The sequence below is a fragment of the Procambarus clarkii genome, chromosome 62, assembly GCF_040958095.1.
Source record: "Procambarus clarkii isolate CNS0578487 chromosome 62, FALCON_Pclarkii_2.0, whole genome shotgun sequence".
Lineage (NCBI taxonomy): Eukaryota > Metazoa > Arthropoda > Malacostraca > Decapoda > Cambaridae > Procambarus > Procambarus clarkii.
This window is the reverse complement of record NC_091211.1, coordinates 7,204,193-7,224,880: the sequence shown is the minus strand read 5'-3', so window position 1 is coordinate 7,224,880 and position 20,688 is coordinate 7,204,193. Positions and strand designations below refer to the sequence as shown.

General features: G+C 33.3%; 1 long non-coding RNA gene and 1 pseudogene across 1 annotated transcript in view; one reads left to right on the top strand and one right to left on the bottom strand.

The window, feature by feature from the left end:
• The window catches only part of LOC138354202 (uncharacterized), a 499,672-nt gene that overhangs the window by 165,635 nt on the left and 313,349 nt on the right, over positions 1-20,688 (top strand). The gene's annotated exons all lie outside the window — the stretch shown is intronic.
• Positions 7,126-8,089, bottom strand: LOC138354200 (ribonucleoside-diphosphate reductase subunit M2 pseudogene; annotated as a pseudogene).

Sequence of the window (20,688 nt, the reverse complement as noted above, 5' to 3'; positions counted from 1 at the left end):
GGTCTCTGTGTACCTTCGCTGATATTTTACAAATTTGGTTATAAAAGGGCTGAAATATTGAAAGAGCCTATAACCTTAGGCGTAATGGCTTTAGGAACCAGTAATCAGAATATGGACGAAAAAACTTATGTCATGGGAGCCTTAAAGAAAAGATGGAGTTGTACTCGCAGGAGGAGTGGGCAAATAAATAAGTATCCACAGTATGTAAAGTGTTATGAGCCAGTTGGTCTCATATATGAGTCTCAGATATTTGATAGATTCAGTCATAACCTAATTGATGGTTATATAATATCAAATAATGATGACCAATACTTATTCAGCCCATATGTCTGTCTTGGGTTACTGACTCGAAATATCAAAATCCTTCCTGTCATATATACTCATTTGCTATTCCCCAGAGGAAACGTTTTTGTAATTCAGAAGTCTGATGTAATCTGGTGTGTTCTCGGAAATTGCAAAGTGGCTCCTCCAAATACTATAGTTAATTGTATGAATGACCTCTAATTTTTTATAGGCTTTAGGGGACGTCGCACTTGGCCTACAACTTTCATGTTTGTTTAAGTTAATTTGTTTATATATGAGTTAAAACGAATTAACTTAAATAAACTAACACAACAAGAAAATCACTCTGCCTTATTAGGCAAATGGGGTCTTTTTTGCAAAGTGGCTGAGAAGTATGTTCTATGCCAGAGAACAAACGTCTCGGCCTACTGTGCAAGAAAGACCCCATTTACCTAATAAGGCTTAGTTCATTAGATTATTTTTAGTCTCCTCACCTGTGTTCTATACTCTGTCAGAATCAATCAAAATAACAGTTTGTGAACTGGTAATAAATAATAAGCCCAAATACAAAATATAATTCTTTACTGATGAGCATTTAAACAAACCAACCACATATATATTAAAAAACGAGCGAAACGGCATTTTACTTTTTGGTGCTATGAGTTTTTACATAAATTTTCATTATGCCGGCATTTTTTGGTACATTTCTGATTATTTCTTTTGCAAATACATCTATGATTTAAACAAGATAAAAGTTTACAGTGGCATACTAATTGTTTCAGGTGTCTATTATCACTGAGAAAGTAATTTGATTGTCTACGAACAATCTCACGAAGCCCAAGTTGTTGATTCTTATTAATTTCGTTTGGCATTATTCTTTCGATTGTTTTATCAAAATCGTTTCTTGATAGATATTGGTTAATCGTTCCAAATTTTGTAGCTACACGATATAAATCTCTTTCATTGTCTATTTCGATGATAATTCCACTGATTGTTCGCATTCCTGTTTTGTTTTCCCTATCTTCTTTAGGTATTATCACATTAACAGTATCATATAGGCTAACAGGTGTTACATTTGCCGATGACAATTGTAACATTTTTGAGGCATTAGTTATCTGACGCTCATAAACTTTGCTTCTAATAGTTCCTAAATTTTCAATATGTAAATTATATGAATCGTTAATTACTTCAGAATTATTATTATCATTAGGTTTACCATCTTCTAAATTACATAATCTTCTATTTATTATTACTTTAGGCGACAGCACAATACCAGGTGATGATGGTGTTGGTGGTGATAATATAGGGGGTAATGAAGGTGGCGGTATTTGTGGCAGGGATAATATGGAAGTAGAGGCAGTTGTAGCACCAGCAGCAACAGTAACAGTAACCTCCTCAACCTCATCAAAAATTATTTCTTCCATGTCTGGCAACGGTGAAGAAATCTGACGCAGCAGCGGACTTGATGATGACAGGGAATACTGCAATTATATAAAAAAAAAATTTAGTATACAGAAATTAATTGAGGACTCTTGTTTTCCAAGGTTGAACTGAAAACAAAACCAATAAATATTAAGGAATTTTACCTTTGCTTCTTTGCTTCTTTTTTCTTCATCCTCTTTGTCTTCTTCTTCTTCTTCTTCTTCTTCTTCTTCTTCATTGTCATCATAGTGACAGTTATTGAACAATTGGCTATATATTGAGGGCGAAAGACGAATCTTCATAACTATTGGCGGTTCTATACCAAAAACTGCCTTGTAAGGCGATATGCCAATTCCACGTGAATATGCTGTGTTTTTGGTGAATTGCACAAAGGGAAGTCCAGCTGACCAATCTCGCGTTTGATTTTCACACATCCAACTGCCAAGCATTTTGATTACATCCCCATTCGCACGTTCAATGCTCCCTTGGCTCTGTGGATGACGAGGTTTGCTATTAATGAGGAGCATGTTGGGCCACATTTCGTTTTTTAGCTCTTGAATGACCTCTGCCACAAATTCACGGCCGTTATCGCTCTGCAAAATTCGTGGGGCTCCCAATAGAGCAAATATATCGAGCAAGTGGCGTACCACTTCAATCGCCCGTTTACTGCGAAGAGCTCGTAAAACCGAAAACTTTGTTAAATGATCCTGATAATGTAAAATATATTTATACACACATCCACCTTCTTTTTGCATATTTATTAAGTCCATTTGTCCTCGCTCCGCAAAACTGGTCGATACAATGGGCCGTATTACCCCTTTTTTTCGTCGAGGAAGTCGTTTCAAATTGCATATGTGGCAGAGTGAAATAAAGAGTTTCACCGATTGTTGAGGGACGTTAGCGATGGTTTTACTTGCTTCAAAATAAGTTCTTTTTTCTCCTCCGTGACAAACTGCTCTGTGTGCATCATAAATCGTATCATACAATTGCCCTTGATGTATGAAACGACGACACATCCGGCCAGGATCAGCTGTTGTTGTTGTTGTTACAGCCGTAGTAGAATGACGATTGTCACTGGTCAGTTTACGCTTGGTCCCCCGCTTCATTCTTCGTTCAGTTTCGTCGATGGTTACTAGGACGTCATCCCCAAATAGATTTTTGACATCATATCGAGACAATAGATCATATTCATGAGATGTCTTTGTAGTCAGTTTCAATTTAGCATTTTTGACTTTCTCAACGTATTGTGATAATTTTTCTCGAGTGAAAATTTTCCGGCTTCCATGCCCACCTTTTTCCAACATTTGGCTAATTTTCAATTCAAATTCCTTTTTTTGTATCACCTCTTCTTCTCTCTCACACCCTTCATTAACTTTTTGTCCCAAAGGTAAAGACGTGGATGATGAAAGTAATGGTTCTTCATCAACACTAGTATTGTTATTATCACTTCTTTCTTGTTGTTTCTGTCCACATGTTAATGGAGAGGAAATTGTAGGTGTGTCCTCCATGCTGGAGCAAAATCGACTGACTCTGATATTAACCCTCACACTCTGAATATTTTATATTGACCAATCACTGGCAGGCTTTCTTGGTTAAGCTGGCAGTTTACAGTTTGTGCTTATTTGACTAAATTATTCCTGTAAGACAACACAAACATTGTTGTTACATTCTAGGTCAATTATTTCAAGTTTCCGTTAAAATGTCAGTGTCATCAATATCTAGCAAAATTATTATAATACTTTGCCTAATGGGCAGAGTGCACTTATTGTATGTGGAAAACCAAAAAAAAAACAAAAAAACTAAGGAACTAGACTAAAATGTAATTTATTGACTATCATCAATTCAATGTGAGAGAGTGAAATATCATCAGTTCATTGTGTTGCTGGTTACGAACCAAAAAAATTCAGTGTAGCATCATACCCTCCCTGAAAGGGTGAAGGGAGGTGTTAAAAGCAAAACAATGATAGGGTTAATTACCAATGATTGAATGTTGTTTGGGGAAGTTGGTTGACGGTTAGCCAATTTCCTTAACTCTCAAAACTTAGCTGATGTTCTTCTTTATGTTAACGACCACTTGTATATCTTCCTTAAGTATGTTAACTATAGCCTGAAGTGCATCCTGCTGCCATTTTAGGTATTGTGATATATCCTGCACTTTGTCAACAACCAGTCCATACCGTTGGGCTCGCGGAAAACTGCCAGGCTTTATAGACTGAGCCATTAGTTCATTCAAACATCCATTGAGGTCCTGCAGAGTCATATACAAGTTTTCTAATCGCAGTCGAATCTGGTCCTCTATTTCTTCTAGTGGTAGATTTTTTTTCCTTTCAACCTCTTGTGCTGACACCAATTTTAGAACTCGGCGCATTATATTTGTCTGTTTCAACTTAAAATTCTGAATGGCAGCTTTAATTGTCGTCTGCATACAACTTAATTGTCTTATATCATCCATGATATTCATACTATTATGAAGTTTATTACTATATTCTTCTTGATACTTGAACTGTTTCTGTAATTCCTGAAATCCCACTTTTACAACAGGTATCAATTTCTTTGGGTCAGGATTTTTTCGTGTGCCCAGTTCCCACAATGCTGGATCAATTCCTATAAACAATAAATAATTTATTTTAATTTTTAATTCCACAAATGTAGGTACAATAAAAAAATACCCCGTAATATCTTCACTTTTGTCATTATGTCACGATAAGTAGATGGATTGGTCATATCAAAATCATTTACCTCTTTGCGGTGTATTAAGATATTTCTTCATTTGTTGTTCAGTTAAAGTCAACATTGGAATAATCTGTTCAATAAACAAATTCTGAAACAGAAAAAGTAGGCATTTTTGTCTCTGTCTGGCTATCTACCTGCCTGTCTGTCAAAAAACGTTCCATTAATAATGTCCCTTTTAAGCTAATTTGATTATTTAAGCCAAACTGATATCAAATCCTATGAAATAGATTGGTGCAAGCTATAATAAGGCTTACTTAGGCTTACCTTAAAAATTGGATTGTATGATGCTCTTAACATATGACTAAAGGTGTCAGTGGTAGATGCACGTTGAATCTCTCCTAGAAGGTATATATATATAATATAGAGCAGTTTGCATAATACCATACTTGAAATCATCTTTTATGATATTAATTATTATTAGGGAAAACATTATAAAATCTTTAAATTCTTTTACCATTAGGAAAAATTTGCTGAATGTAAAATCTGAAGTTCGTTTTGTTTGGTACTTCAGCAGCAAAAATTTCATTAACAACAACTTCATTACCTCCGAATAATATACTCAATGCTGAAATAACTTCCTGTTTGTAGGCCCTGGAAGAATAAAAAAAAAAAAACATTTTTTAATGTTCCCGGATCCTAGTCATATTTAACACTGAAAAATTATTAGAATATTATACAAGTATATGATTATTAATTACTTACTCCATTTCTGAAAGGCCCCTTCCAATTATAATTTGCACAATACCATCTTCATTACGATAATTGGGAATTTTTGTATAGCAAACTACTTTGAAACGACAATATGGATTTTCAGATGTGAACTCTACAGGTGACATATTGGACGAATAATAACCTGGAATAAAATTCATAAAATTATACTTTATTTTAATTATATACATTTTACAATGTTATAAACAACTAGTCAAATCTACTAAGTTTTCCATAATGGTTTACTCACTACCTCATCGAAAAAAAAAACTCCACATATTTACCTTTACCAAACCCCCAAAAAGCTTGAAGTTGATTCCACTTTCGCAAGACCTCATCATTTTCATTATTGAAGTAGGAAGGAGCACAGATTGCAATATGTAATGCCATTGATGATGAGCCCGGTTGTTGGTGAAGCATCTGAAACTGATGATTGCCCCTATTGGATTCGACCAGTGAAATAAAAACAATGTTCATCGAATCCTCACACATTATGGTGAAACCATTTAACACACCATCTCACCAAATGACCTATAACAGATCACAATTGCCTTATGTTTGTAAATATATATTAATTTAACTAGTCAGTGGTATGAAGAAAACATTCAATACAACATATCACTAACTAGTACAAATCAATAAATATCCAGCGGCAGGCCTCCGTTGCAGAAATAGGAAAGCGTCTTTTCTTCACAGAGGTTCGTTTGTCAAATATTATGGAAAAAAACAAACAAAAAAAACCACTTAAATCAATATCATAATGCGCTTCTGTTGATAGGTCGAATTAAAAATTTTAACAATAATATATATCCAGCAGACAACATTGAGTTAAAAACCACACTTCTTTTTGGCAAGACGAAACTTTATAGTTGATCTGGTGGTTTTCAGTCTATGACAAGCAGGCAACCCACAATCATCATTAACACATGAAGACACATGTGTATGCAAGAGGGTTGAATATAAGATTAACACAGAACAATGTGGATGTCTAGAAACTACTACATGATGACGAACCCGGCGAAACATTAGACAAATCGGGGTACAAGTTTTTTTTTGACATGATGCACTGTGGGCAAATTCATACAGCAACACATCGGTTCCATCGTGGTTAGCAAACCACTCTAATATTTGTAATAAACTTTGAGTATTAATTTCACAATAACGTTGTTTTTTTGATATAGTCTCAGGCGTTATATTAACCAACTTTCTCAAAGCCACATTTTCATCATTGGAATGGATATGGTTTTCTATTTTAACAATAATAGACTTGCTAGTTGAAGTAGTATCTTTTTTCTCTTTTATCTTCTTCTCTTCGGCTCCCTGACTGATATCGCTAATATCATCCTAGAAAGATTAGATTTCATCACAAATGCACCTGAGACATTATTTATTTATTTATTATAATATAGTGTCCAAAGCTTCATCATGCTTATCATAAAATAACTTTTAGGTACTTACACCACAAGATTCCTTGGATAGCTCCATTTCACAGTAGCCCGTATTACTACTGAACAGGATTCTGGCATACTGGTTGACTGGACTGGATACGGAGGCTCTTATATATTGTATCACCAGCATATTGCATGGAACTTAATGTAATGATTCATTTCTCTCTTTGAATTATATTCATTGGTGAATATAAAATAGAAAAGTTGATTCAATGGCGATAACCAAACATGGTGTTTACATCGGACGATAGTAGCACTGCTTGGTAATCATGTGATATGTTGATATTTTATAAAGAAGATTATGGTTTGGTTATTATGTCCATAATTACATACCTCATATTTTGTAGTCTTGTAATTAATGGAAAGAGAGAATATAAGGTATTTAATTCATTATTCATCAAGTCAAAATATAAATATGATAAGTAAAATAGTAAAAGATAATAGATAAATATTTTTATTTTTATTTTTATATTAAATTATTTATATTCTATATAAAAAAAAACATGTTCTATTCCATCCATCAACTAATTAACTAAAAGTCTGAATCTAATGTAAAAAAACTGTATTGATCTGAATTCATTACACCATATTTTTGATATTCACTTACTTTTTTTTTTTTTAAAATTAGTTTTCCCTTCTAATGAGATATTTTCCATAAAGTCAAATGGATTTTCTACATTATAAAGTTTCTTATAACCAAGTTCAAAGAGAAGTCGGTCAGCCACAAATTCTATATACTTCCCCATTAGATCACAGTTCATACCAATAAGTTTGATTGGCAAGGCATCTGTTAAAAATTATTGTTCAATCTTCACAGCATTATCAATGATAGAATATACATATTTCTGATCAGGCTTATTAATCAAGTACTTAAATATCAAGCAAGCAAAATCTGTGTGTAACCCTTCATCTCTGGAAATCAGTTCATTACTGAAGGTTAGACCTGGCATTAAACCACGTTTTTTTAACCAAAATATTGCAGCAAATGAACCACTAAAGAAAATACCCTCTACTGCAGCAAAGGCAACAATACGTTCGGCATATGTTGCCGTTCTATTGGTAATCCACCTTAGAGCTCAATCAGCTTTTTTCTTAACAGCTGGCAGCGTTTCAATAGCATTAAATAATCTGTTCTGCTCCTGTAAATCTTTTATGTATGTATTAATAAGTAAACTGTACATTTCATTGTGAATATTTTCCATGGCAATCTGAAAACCATTAAAACACCTCACTTCTGGTATTTGTACTTCTTGGCAGAAACGTTCAACAAGATTTTCATTGACGATACCATCTGATGCAGCAAAAAATGCTAGAACATGTGAAATGAAGTGACGTTCCTCTTCATTAAGTTTCTGTTCCCAATCTACAATATCCTTTGACAAGTCTACTTCTTCAACTGTCCAAAATGATGCTAGCGCCTTCTTATACATTTTAAAGATATCATGATTTTTAATTGGGAACAGTGTAAAACGTCCTGGATTTTTAATCAAAAAGGGTTCAATCATCTGAAAAAAATATATACATAAATAAATAAAATATTTATTTTAACATTGTGTTCACTATCATAGCATAATAAACGAATGAAATTATTGAATTTTGAGTAAAAAAGAGAGAAATTTACTACGTACATGTTCTTCCATCCTATATTTTATGTAAACTAAAATAGGTACACATACATATATATATATATATATATATATATATATATATATATATATATATATATATATATATATATATATATATATATATATATATATATATATACATATACATACACACACACATATATATATATATATATATATATATATATATATATATATATATATATATATATATATATATATATATATATATATATATATATGTCGTACCTAGTAGCCAGAACTCACTTCTCAGCCTACTATGCAAGGCCTGATTTGCCTAATAAGCCTAGTTTTCATGAATTAATGTTTTTTCGACAACCTAACCTACCTAACCTAACCTAACCTAACGTTTTCGGCTACCTAACCTAACCTAACCTATAAAGATAGGTTAGGTTAGGTTAGGTAGGGTTGGTTAGGTTCGGTCATATATCTACGTCAATTTTAACTCCAATAAAAAAAATTGACCTCATACATAATGAAATGGGTAGCTTTATCATTTCATAAGAAAAAAATTAGAGAAAATATATTAATTCAGTAAAACTTGGCTTATTAGGCAAATCGGGCCTCGCATAGTAAGCTGAGAAGTGAGTTCTGGCTACTAGGTACGACATATATATATATATATATATATGTCGTACCTAGTAGCCAGAACGCACTTCTCGGCCTACTATGCAAGGCCTGATTTGCCTAATAAGCCAAGTTTTCCTGAATTAATATATTTTGTCTAATTTTTTTTTTATGAAATGATAAAGCTACCCATTTCATTATGTATGAGGTCAATTTTTTTAAATGGAGTTAAAGTTAACGTAGATATATGACCGAACCTAACCAACCCTACCTAACCTAACCTATCTTTATTGGTTAGGTTAGGTTAGGTAGCCGAAAAAGTTAGGTTAGGTTAGGTTAGGTAGGTTAGGTAGTTGAAAAACAATTATTTCATGAAAACTTGGCTTATTAGGCAAATCGGGCCTTACATAGTAGGCAAAGAAGTGCGTTCTGGCTACTAGGTACGACATATATATATATATATATATATATATATATATATATATATATATATATATATATATATATATATATATATATATATATATATATATATATATATATATATATATATATATATATATATTAGTATATTTTGGTAGCAGTCTTTCCTGTAGACATATATTATTAAATATGACCGAAAAAGTAAGATTAATAATTCTAACACGAATTTTCTCAATCTTTCGTACATTACGCTTCACTGTTGGAGGTAAATCAAAAATCACTTCTCCAAAATTCATTTTTATTTCTAGTCTGACGCGACACGGGCGCGTTTCGTAAAACTTATTACATTTTCAAAGACTTCACAAATACACAACTGATTAGAACTTGCGTTTCCCTGATTTTATATCTACATTTGAGTGAGGTGGGAAGGATGATGTGGCATTAACACAAGACAGAACACTAGGGGATATTAATAGGGTATTAAAAGTATCAACACAAGACAGAACAGAAACAATGGGTATTGAATAGAAGTGTTTGTAGAAAGCCTATTGGTCCATATTTCTTGATGCTTCTATATTGGAGCGGAGTCTTGAGGTGGGTAGAATATAGTTGTGCAATAATTGGCTGTTGATTGTTGGTGTTGACTTCTTGATGTGTAGTGCCTCGCAAACGTCAAGCCGCCTGCTATCGCTGTATCTATCGATGATTTCTGTGTTGTTTACTAGGATTTCTCTGGCGATGGTTTGGTTATGGGAAGAGATTATATGTTCCTTAATGGAGCCCTGTTGCTTATGCAATCGTTAAACGTCTAGAAAGAGATGTTGTTGTCCTGCCTATATACTGGGTTTTTTGGAGCTTACAGTCCCCAAGTGGGCATTTGAAGGCATAGACGACGTTAGTCTCTTTTAAAGCGTTCTGTTTTGTGTCTGGAGAGTTTCTCATGAGTAGGCTGGCCGTTTTTCTGGTTTTATAGTAAATCGTCAGTTGTATCCTCTGATTTTTGTCTGTAGGGATAACGTTTCTATTAACAATATCTTTCAGGACCCTTTCCTCCATTTTATGAGCTGTGGAAAAGAAGTTCCTGTAAAATAGTCTAATAGGGGGTATAGGTGCTGTGTTAGTTGTCTCTTCGGAGGTTGCATGGCTTTTCACTTTCCTTCTTATGATGTCTTCGATGAAACCATTGGAGAAGCCGTTATTGACTAGGACCTGCCTTACCCTACAGAGTTCTTCGTCGACTTGCTTCCATTCTGAGCTATGGCTGAGAGCACGGTCGACGTATGCGTTAACAACACTCCTCTTGTACCTGTCAGGGCAGTCGCTGTTGGCATTTAGGCACATTCCTATGTTTGTTTCCTTTGTGTAGACTGCAGTGTGGAAACCTCCGCCCTTTTCCATGACTGTTACATCTAGAAAAGGCAGCTTCCCATCCTTTTCCGTCTCGTAAGTGAAACGCAGCACGGAACTCTGCTCAAATGCCTCCTTCAGCTCCTGCAGATGTCTGACATCAGGTACCTGTGTAAAAATGTCGTCAACATACCTGCAGTATATGGCCGGTTTCAAGTTCATGTCGACTAAGACTTTTTGCTCGATGGTACCCATGTAGAAGTTTGCAAACAGGACACTTAGGGGAGAACCCATGGCGACCCCATCTACTTGCTTATACATGTGCCCATCCGGGCTCAAGAAGGGTGCCTTTTTAGTACAAGCTTGGAGTAGTTTCCTCAGAATACTTTCTGGCATGTCAAGAGGAGTACAGGCTGGATCACGATACACTCTGTCGGCTATCATTCCGATTGTCTCGTCCACAGGTACGTTGGTAAACAGCGATTCTACGTCCAACGAGGCTCTTATCCCTGTGGCCCGTGCGCCCCGCAGTAAGTCCACAAATTCCTTTGGAGACTTCAGGCTGAAGGCGCAAGGAACATAAGGAGTCAGCAGGCCGTTGAGTCGCTTCGCCAGTCTGTACGTGGGTGTGGGTATCTGGCTAATGATTGGCCGAAGTGGGTTTCCAGGCTTGTGCGTCTTGACATTTCCATACGCATATCCAGGTTTATATTCCCCAATGATCTTTGGCAGGTGGAGTCCGGATTTCTTGGCGTTCACAGTTTCGATCAGTTTGTTGACCTTTGCTTTTAATTCGGCTGTAGTGTCCTTCGTTACCCTTTGGAACTTAGTTTGGTCAGAGAGTATGATGTTCATTTTCGCCAGATATTCGTCTTTTTTAAGAATGACATATATTGGCGACTTGTCACCTCTCCTGACAACTATCTCCTTGTTCTCACGAAGGCTTTTAGCTGCCGCTTTAAGCTCGGGGGACAGTATGGTGCTTCTGTAGTTGCCTCGATTCTTTCCTCCTTCTGCAATTAGTTCTGCTTGTAAGGTATCTTTGGTAGTGACCTTCTTTTGTGTCTCGAGGTCGAATATGTCGTCCAACAGAATTTCCAACTCTACTTTCCGGGCCATTTCACTCGGTCTGGACATAACATGACAGTTTATGCCCAGATTTAGGAGAGTGACTTGGTCCTCAGTGAGGTTAATTCCTGCAAGGTTCAGGAAGCCATCTCTTGGTCGTGGAATTGCCATAGGTCCTCCATACAATGTTGTTAGTTCATGGGCATGGAGTTCAACAGGGCATGGAGCCCTGTTGCATAAGCAACAGGGCTCCATTAAGGAACATATAATCTCTTCCCATAACCAAACCATCGCCAGAGAAATCCTAGTAAACAACACAGAAATCATCGATAGATACAGCGATAGCAGGCGGCTTGACGTTTGCGAGGCACTACACATCAAGAAGTCAACACCAGCAATCAACAGCCAATTATTGCACAACTATATTCTACCCACCTCAAGACTCCGCTCCAATATAGAAGCATCAAGAGATATGGACCAATAGGCTTTCTACAAACACTTCTATTCAATACCCATTGTTTCTGTTCTGTCTTGTGTTGATACTTTTAATACCCTATTAATATCCCCTAGTGTTCTGTCTTGTGTTAATGCCACATCATCCTTCCCACCTCACTCAAATGTAGATATAAAATCAGGGAAACGCAAGTTCTAATCAGTTGTGTATTTGTGAAGTCTTTGAAAATGTAATAAGTTTTACGAAACGCGCCCGTGTCGCGTCAGACTAGAAATAAAAATGAATTTTGGAGAAGTGATTTTTGATTTACCTCCAACAGTGAAGCGTAATGTACGAAAGATTGAGAAAATTCGTGTTAGAATTATTAATCTTACTTTTTCGGTCATATTTAATAATATATATATATATATATATATATATATATATATATATATATATATATATATATATATATATATATATATATATATATATATATATATACATATACACACATATATATATATATATATATATATATATATATATATATATATATATATATATATATATATATATATATATATATATTTATATATATATATATATATATACATATATATATATATATATATATATATATATATATATATATATATATATATATATATATACATATATATATATATATATATATATATATATATATATATATATATATATATATATATATATATATATATATATATATATATATATATATATATATATATATATATATATTATTAAATATGACCGAAAAAGTAAGATTAATAATTCTAACACGAATTTTCTCAATCTTTCGTACATTATGCTTCACTGTTGGAGGTAAATCAAAAATTAATTCTCCAAAATTCATTTTTATTTCTTGTCTGACGCGACACGGGCGCGTTTCGTAAAACTTATTACATTTTCAAAGACTTTAGTTCACAAATACACAACTGAATAGAACTTACGTATCTCCGATTTTATATCTACATTTGAGTGAGGTGGGAGGGGTGATGTGGCATTAACACAAGACAGAACAAGAGGGGATATTAATAGGGTATTAAAAGTATCAACACAAGACAGAACACAAACAATGGGTATTGAATAGAAGTGTTTGTAGAAAGCCTATTGGTCCATATTTCTTGATGCTTCTATATTGGAGCGGAGTCTTGTGGTGGGTAGAATATAGTTGTGCAATAATTGGCTGTTGATTGCTGGTGTTGACTTCTTGATGTGTAACTTCTTGATGTTACACATCAAGAAGTCAACACCAGCAATCAACAGCCAATTATTGCACAACTATATTCTACCCACCTCAAGACTCTGCTCCAATATAGAAGCATCAAGAAATATGGACCAATAGGCTTTCTACAAACACTTCTATTCAATACCCATTGTTTGTGTTCTGTCTTGTGTTGATACTTTTAATACTCTATTAATATCCCCTCTTGTTCTGTCTTGTGTTAATGCGACATCACCCCTCCCACCTCACTCAAATGTAGATATAAAATCGGAGATACGTAAGTTCTATTCAGTTGTGTATTTGTGAACTAAAGTCTTTGAAAATGTAATAAGTTTTACGAAACGCGCCCGTGTCGCGTCAGACAAGAAATAAAAATGAATTTTGGAGAATTAATTTTTGATTTACCTCCAACAGTGAAGCGTAATGTACGAAAGATTGAGAAAATTCGTGTTAGAATTATTAATCTTACTTTTTCGGTCATATTTAATAATATATGTCTACAGGAAAGACTGCTACCAAAATATACTAATATATATATATATATATATATATATATATATATATATATATATATATATATATATATATATATATATATATATATATATATAAATATATATATATATATATATATATATATATACATATATATATATATATATATATATATATATATATATATATATATATATATATATATATATATATATATATATATATATATATATATATATATATATATATATATATATATATATATATATGGTTAGGTAGCCGAAAAAGTTAGGTTACGTTAGGTTAGGTAGGTTAGGTAGTCGAAAAACAATTAATTCATGAAAACTTGGCTTATTAGGTTAATCAGGTCTTGTATAGTAGGCTGAGTGCTTTTCTTTATTTTCGATAATTTGTTTCCAATTTATTTATTTGAATTATTACTATTATATTACATTATAATCATGATTTATTGACTTAATTGTGTTAGTTTAGGTTAATGTTATGATAGGATAGGGTAGAACATTACTGGAAAAATATATGAATTTTGTTAAAATTTGGCTTATGACCTAGTAACATGAAGAGAGCAGACAAAATAACCTTGCTCCTTTCGTTGACAGGGCTGGAGCTTATTACTCTGGCAGTGTCTTGTGCTGCTTTTCTTTGACACGCTTCCCAATGAGCAGTTACCATTATAACACCAGGCAGTAATACTTCCTATGTTTTGAAGCCATACCAATTGAACCTGATTGTGACTCACTGCTGCGTTTGTTGCTATTTACTTCAGTAACAGTATATTCACTCTCTGGGAGAACTTCAGAAGGGTATATAGGGGGTATTTCATTGTTCCAAGTATCAAGTAGATTTGCTCTCAATTTTTCTGAATTGATACTCCCTATATCTTCTGTTAAAATATTTAAAGATTTTAAATGATGTTTAATACTAATGTCTGCAAATTGATATGAAAGGTACTTATTTACCAATACATAATTTCGTTCCCAGTCATTCATACTTAAAATAATCTTAACATCTTCAAAATGTTTTAAATTAAAGTTTTCCACTTTATTTATTGAGGGCCAAGTAATTGAAGCACATTTTATAATAATTATTTCACTGTTTTGAAGATCAATTAATACGTCGGCAAATGTTTTTCTTACATTTATCGATGAAACATTATCTAATATAAGTAAAAATGAATTTTCCACTAAATGATACAAGTTGATTGTTGGATTAAAGTTTTGTAAAAATTCCACTTTTATTTTTAAATTATTTCTCCATATGACAATTTTATCCCACACTTGAATTATATTTTTTGGGGCTGTTAGTATTATAACAGAATATTTTCTGGGGTAGATTTCATATTGCTTTTTCATGGTTTACAAAAAAAAAAAAAAGCAACTGCGCCACCCTTGTTGACAGTTGGGATCTTGAAGAACAAATAGAACCAATATCACCATCATTTTATAATTATCTGAAAATGATAAAAAAAAATAGTTCTTTGTATATTATAAGCTCAGAAATATATAAAGATGTGTTGATACAAGAGTAGAATGAATAATTTGTTCCACAAGAAAAAATCTACATACCTTATTTTTTATATAATTATCTTTTTAGTAATAATATTTAAACAGGGTAGTATATCATGCTTTATAGTATTATAAATCCTACATTTTAACCGTGATCCTAAATTTAACCACAGCAAATGGATCACTCATTATATTAATATTTTTTGCCCACATTTTACATTTTATAATATTTTCACCTGGGCTAAGTTTCAATTGAATAGGAAGAAGTGGGGCATAATATCCATCTATATGTTCCTTGGTTGGAAAATAATAAACAGGAAAACCTTGCGGAGTATATTTGTTTGGACTATTAACCCAAATATGTGAACAAGATACCCATACACATTTTGGTAACTTATTACCATTAGCAATTGAGCTTTTCTTCATATTTTCACGCAGGCTTGTAATCTCATGATCTGAAGAGAGTGGAAGATCTTCAATTCTATCATATACATTAGGTAAAAAATTTGGAAGATTACGAATAGATAATAAAATTATCGGTGTTAAGGTATTAAAATACCAATTCTCTTTTCTAAATTGATCAAATATGGATGTATCAAATTTACAAAATACATTATTATTTTCATCATTAGGATTAATTGTTGTATCATCATTACAATTAACTGTATTTACATGAGAAATCATATCGTAACCACGATTTTGGTCCATATAATACTTACTTTCAAAGACAACATACAGACCAGCAGGTTTAGTATTTGTTTTTGTAATGAAATTCATTGACAGTTGAGGATGCTGAGTTGAAATTGTTGACCTATTTCTTGAATAATATAAATATATAATTAAAAAGATCACAATTAAAAATATCATAAATATTATAATATATAAGGAATTTGATAGTGACATTATTATTTTATTTTATATAAAAAAATGTCTCGCACATCTAAACTAATAATGTATACTAATAATTATATTATATATTAAACGAAACAACATTCTTGTTGACTTAGTTGTGTTAGTTTTGATACGACGGTCATCTAGTCAATATGTGGGGTTACCTGCAGGGGTCACGACTATCCTCAGTTCGAATCTACACATGAATAATCTTCCATTTAGACCACCACACAGCTGAGTGGATACGAACATTGGATATCGTCTTTCACCCTGATACCCCTGTTACATAGCAGTGCTGTCAGGGGCTGCTTCCTGGGGGTAGAAATAAGCCTGGTCTAGGACCGGTCCGTGGGGACACTAAATAGTCCCTAAATCATCTCAAGATAATCTCAGGGTATTTAGTATATATATATATTAAATTATTGTTGACTCGAGCTCCTTTTTTATCTGTGATATAAATGCTAAAATTATATTGATCTCATTTTCAATTACATCAGTTAGAATATTATCTCTGTGTGATGTTAATGTTTCACTAAAGGCTTCCTCAAGAACTGTTGGAGTATAATTCAACAAATGAAGGCAACCATAATTATGAACATGTTGAGCCACATTACATTTGATTTCATCTGTATGGAATGAGCTGTAAATAATCTGTACATGACATAAACCATATGGATTCTGGCAATTCAGTTGTTGATTAACATTATTAGATAACGGTGATGGTGGAGATGATGTTAGTTCAAGTTGAGATGGTGGTTGGGAAGAAGAAGGTAGTCTAGGATTATGAATAGGTTTTCGTGATGTAACTTTATATGGATTTTGGGGGTGGGTGGGTTTTAGGGTAATATTCCCTTGTAAGGTCAAATAATTGCGTACCAATGTATGTTGTTTATGTATAACTCCTCCACCATTAGCAATCCATATAATAGTTACAAATAGAGAGTGTAACATATCGAGAAGTAGACGACAATTACTTTGAGCTAAATAATTATGATATATTTTGAAGTCTTTGCTAGCTATTATTAAATTTTCATTGCATTTAACTTTGATTCTATTTAGAGTATTACTTTCAAGATTTTCAATATTTTCAGTACGTTGTATTAAAGATTGGGGATGACAAAACACAATATCTTTAATTTTTTTGGTTTCAGCATGAGGTGAAAATAAATAATGAAGGAGACTAAATGACATAATATAAAATTTCCCTGTTTCAGAAACCAGCAAACGATATGGATGTATTAGATAGGGAAAATATTTAATTATATTAAATACTTGGTGAATTTTATTGATCAAATCGCTCAATTGGGTTAAATATATTAAACGCTTAGAAATAGAAAATAAATCACACAAGCCCAAAATGGGACGAATTCCCAATAAATCATTATTATGATCTTTACTATCAATTGCACAATCATTAGTTCCTAGCTTCCACATATTATCAAACATTTCTACCGATCGACCATCTATAAGTCTAAATCTGTGAGAGGGATTTGCAACAAGGGAATTTAGGGGGCATATCACGGTGAAATTAAAAATTGTTCAATTTGCTTATAAATTTATTTATGAAATGGTTATAGAAAGCGCTGCAACTGGTCCAAGTTTCACCATCACACCCTAAACAGAAAAGGAGAAAAAAAATACACAACGTATTATGCAACGAATTTTCAACATTTTCAAATAATTTTAGGGACCACATTTGTCAACTAAAATCATTTCTATAACACTCAGATATTAAAATTAGCACATAATAAAGGATTGTAGTGATCAGTTTTATCAATAAAGTGTTTAGTGCAATAATATAATTTTTCAAAATTACCCTTCCAAAAATATGCAATATATGATGTTTATAAATTTTTATAAAATCAACAAATGGACTTTGGACTAAAAGGTCTACTAGGTTTTGTAGAAGCACGAACTCTACATATAAGGTGTAATTTGCATGTAAATTGATTAATAAATGAAAGCTATGAAGTACTTTGAAGTTGTAAATTACTTACCTGAATAAAATAAGATCAAAGTTCGGCCACCTGTTGCTGAGCTTGACTTCGACAGATTTTGTTCATAATTGGCACCCTTGCAGATAGGCATCCATTGAGCAAGGTGTGCAAGTTCCATGCACATCCCCTGATAACAAACGAAAAAAAAAAAATAAAAAAAAAAATAAAAAAATAAAAAATTATACATATATATATCCTGCACATACATATTACAATTATTACAAAATACCAAATTATAACACTAAAAGATACTAACCTATTGAAATTGGTCCGAATTGTGGGTCCTCAAGGTGGCACTGCAACACCAGCCACAGCAGTAGATGGCACTGCAACACCAGCCACACCAGTAGATGGCACTGCCACACCAGTAGATGTAGATGGCACTGCCACATCAGTAGATGTAGATGGCACTGCCACACCAGTAGATGTAGATGGCACTGTCGTGGCCGGTCCACACACATCGAGGGGCTGAGGAGTGTGTGTGAGGAGGGTCGAGGCGTGTGGCGGCGGCGTCAGGCCTCTCACAGCTGAGGCGGGGAGGCCGCCTACATCCTCACTTGATATAACTCTCCCTTGTGCTACAGCGGCTCTTTTTCCTGCCAAAGACGGCGACCGCGTGCCAAATTGGCTTCCTTTGTCTTCCGAGTTCTCCGTTTATAGGTCATTGTGCACTAGACGCTACTAAAGCGAGATTTCAGGAGCCAAAATGGAGCGCGCGTCGACACCTCCACTCTCAACAGGACACACCATGTGACTGTAGCTGGGTACCTCACTCACCTTCACTAGGAGACGGTTGCCAATTAGTGTATATTTGTTGTCATATATACATAGTTATTTCCGACGTTATTACGAAAAAATTGACGTTTAGAACGTACGACGCAATACTCTTGGCGCGCCACAGCCGCGGGGCACCGGATTCTGCACAATTACGCATGGAAATGTACCATAAATACTTTAATTTATATCATAACATTATCGTGTTTGCGCCAAAGTGTTGCCAGAACGTTGTAGTATTTTTATAAATTTTTCAAAAATATTCGATTTTTCCGAATTTTTGCGTTTGATATGCCCCCTTAGATCATGTTCATTTAAGAGATAAAGTGGCGTAATATTATTCTTGAAACCACCTAAGAGTAAATCAGCTGTAATTTGGCCATTGGTTTCGTGAGAAAAAATATGATGAGGGCTAATGTATATTATCTGAATTTCTTTAGGTATAATTTTCTTTGAAAGATAAAGTGAATCTAATGACTGGCCCAGTAAACCTAGTGGCTTCATTTCACATAATACAGGATGTATATGGAGTATATTATCTTTTCCATAATATTGGAATGAAGAAAAATTTGAAAGTTTTAAACATAAATTTCGATTCATAATTAGAGTTAGGCCTAGTAAAAACCTGTCACTGATCTTATTATTATCAATTAGAAGATTTTTATTCATTTTTTTTATAACCTATACCAATTTCTTTCTATGATTAAATAGTTGTTTTCTTTGTTTATTTGTGTATTTGCGATTTACCATAATTTTTCTGAAATAAATTCTAAATAGCCCACTGGTGTGAAGCTGGTACAACACACTAGTGTGCCTGGCGACTAACACACTAGTGTGTCTGGTGACTGGATCACTTATCAGTGATCTGTCTGGCTCCCCTGGTATAAATATACAAAAACAGAGCTGTGGTAAACACATACAGTAACAGACCATGGTAAATTTATAGAAGAAAATTGAAAATATATTTTCAAAAATTATGGTAAATAAATAAATATATGCTTGTATTAGAATTTTTTCATTATATATGAAGTTATTCTTATTATAACAAAACAGGGTTCACATGAAAACCACATAGATATAGCAGACTGGATGATTCCATTTATTAAAAAATATTTTACAGATTGTCTGTCATATAAACCATAAAGGTATTTTTATGGTTAGGTATTTAGTAGTGTCAATATCGCAGCCTTACCTAAATATCTATATGACCAAACCTAAAATCAACCCTACCTAAATATGAACTGATTTAAAAAAAAAAAAAAAAAATTATAGTTCAATTTAAAATGAACATATCATAGAATTTTTTAGCCTTTGAATATTCAAGAAAGGTACAACTAACACTTGTAAATGTAATTTTTCCTGTATTTATGAAACCATTGACCAGTCCTTGTTCAGTAGTCACTGTCCCGATAATCACTTCCGAACATGAGTATTGAATATCAATCTGACTTCCTGTTCGTTGGTTATCATTGACTATAACAGGATGTCCAAACATGTAATCACCACATTCATTATGGGTTAAAACATTAAATTTCCTAAGAGTATCATGTGAATATGCTGGATCTCTTAACAATGATAAACATAAATTTATATAAGTGTCTCGCTTTAGTGGAATAGTTGATCTCATATTCCAGCAATCTTCCAACTTGGAGATGATA